The sequence below is a fragment of the Octopus bimaculoides genome, chromosome 21 (assembly GCF_001194135.2).
Source record: "Octopus bimaculoides isolate UCB-OBI-ISO-001 chromosome 21, ASM119413v2, whole genome shotgun sequence".
NCBI classification, from domain to species: Eukaryota; Metazoa; Mollusca; class Cephalopoda; order Octopoda; family Octopodidae; genus Octopus; species Octopus bimaculoides.
Window position 1 is genome coordinate 27,892,396 of NC_069001.1, and position 2,861 is coordinate 27,895,256.

Sequence of the window (2,861 nt, forward strand, 5' to 3'; positions counted from 1 at the left end):
GAGAGAGAGAGAGAGTGAGAGAGTGAGTGAGTGAGAGTGAGAGAGTGAGAGTGAGAGAGTGAGAGTGAGAGAGTGAGAGTGAGAGAGTGAGAGTGAGAGAGTGAGAGTGAGAGAGAGAGACGTACTTGTGAGTGTTTGAGTACGTGTTTTTATCAATTTGGTATTTAAATGTTATTTATTCGTAAACTTCGAAGTCTATTCCCATTCCTCGTCATACATTGAAAACATTGATATGGGATTGGAAAAAGCGTGACGAACTCATTATCGAAAGCAAGTTCAATTAATTTGTTACTGGGCTGTAGGTGGAGAATAGTTTTAGAAATAAATTTATATTTTGAAATGAATGCTTCCTTGAGTAAACAATTCCCAGAACTGTGAGTCAAATATCTGGTATATTTTTCCAAAATGAGATATTAGTCCAGATTGTGATTTAACAGAACACAGAGTCTTCATAAACTCATGTAAGAACTTTTTTTATATTCTTGAGAACTATTTACTTAACGAGTCAGGCAGACTCAAAATCTGCTATAACACTGTTTTGTTTTTCTTCCCATCTTAAACCATATTTTCATAAGATTTTATGAGTAATACGGAAATTGATCAAATTTTCATTAATTTATTTTTCCATATAAAGAGAAATCTCTGTATATTTTTAGATTCATCATGTTTGCTGCATAGGATATATTTCAGTAGGTATGCATAAGCCAGTCCATGTAAGCTGAGGTTGGATATAAACATTTTCAGCATTTAAGATGCGTCTTTTCTGGAAATGTTTGGTCTTACGTCTCTGTCGTATTGCATATGTATAGAGGAACTACACAATCAACATTTTAGGAATGACTTTAACTGTTTATACTGGAATTAATCAGATACACAAACAAAGGCTGCGGGGTCGGTAAAATCCATTAAATCATTTTTTTTCTTTTGTTTTAGATGCTAACGCATTCTAGTTTAAACTTCCTGTTGTAATTTCTTGAGGTTGCATTTGCTATAGATACAATTCGCTCTTAACACCTTCATCATCTCAGGAAGTATATTTAATAATTCTATTATGCATGTATGTATATGTTTATGTATATATATATGTATGTATGTGCATATATATGTAGCTTGCTTACCAACCACATGGTTCCGGGTTCAGTCCCACTGTGTGGCACCTTGGGCAAGTGTCTTCTACTATAGCCTCGGGCCGACCAAAGTCTTGTGAGTGGATCTGGTAGACGGAAACTGAAAGAATCCCGTCTTATATATGTATAGATATATATGTATGTGCGTTTGTGTGCGTGTGTCTGTCCCCCATCATCGCTTGACAACCGATGTTGGTGTGTTTACGTCCCCGTAACTTAGCGGTTCGGCAAAAAGAGCCCGATAGAATAAGTACTAGGCGTCCAAAGAATAAGTCCTGGGGTCGATTTGCTCGACTAAATGCGATGCTGCAGCATGGCCGCAGTCAAATGACTGAAACAAGCAAAAGAGTAAAAGAGTAAAGAGAGTATATACTTATATATATAAATATATATCTATGTATGCATATACATATACATGTACATATATATATATGTACGTATATATATGTACATATATATATATATATATATATATATATATATATATATATATATATATATGCACATATATATACATACAGACTCACAAACATACATACATACATACACACAAACATACATACACACATACATACATACAAACATACATACATACATACATACATACATACACACACACACATATATATATATACATACATATATATATATATATATATATATATATATATGGGAGAATATACGAAAAAACAACAACAGACGAGGACAGGTGGTGTAAATAACAAAAGGATGTATTAGTATGACGCTCGGGAATACGGAAAGTCTTTGACGTTTCGAGCTACGCTCTTCAACAGAAAGAATACGGAGACAAGGAGAAAAACACGGAGAAAAAAAATTGAATAGTGTCCAGTCAACGGTCAGCACTTGCGTACCTTGAAAACGTTTCATCTACATTCAACATCACATTTAGTTTTAAACTTGTGTGCATTGTTTTTCAGCTTATTTTCACACATTCTTGTATATGTGTCTCTCTATATGTATGTTAATGGGTGGCGAGTTGTGTGTGTGTGTGTGTGTGATATATATCGAAATAACAGCTCTTGTCAGTTATTTATTTATTCACCTAATGTTTAGTATTTATTAGCTACCATTAAATCATTATGGTTAAATTATATTTTCCCTCTTGTGTTTGAAATACTTTTTTCACACTCCAGAATTATCTTAGATAAAATAACTAACTGAAAACCGTTTCCCATGTGTATATTTAACACTCTTGTATGAAAATATAATTGTTTTTGCCATTATTGTTGCAAGACTTGCAGACTTATGTTTACTAAAATAATTTTATGGTAGACTTTCTACTACGTTAAATCTCTTCAACGTGTAAGGTTGCATTCATGTCTTGTAAGTATAGAAGTAAATGCTACTGAAACAATAATTTGATCCAGATTTGTGGTTTCTTTATTTTGTTTTGTTGTTTTTGTCTTGTTTTCTTTCATCTGCTGACTTTATAAAAGCTTTCCTACAGTACAGACGTGTTTTCAATTCACATCGATATTTAATGCGAATGGGGTATTTTGAGTTCCATTCCATCAAAACACCCCCTTTTCGAATAACTTATTGTTTCTCACACATCGTTTACAACTCGCCTCTAGTGAAACAGTTATAATGCTTCATATTCATACATACATACATACATACATACATACATACATGCATACATACATAAATACACACACACACACACACACATATATATATATATATATATATATATATATATATATATATATA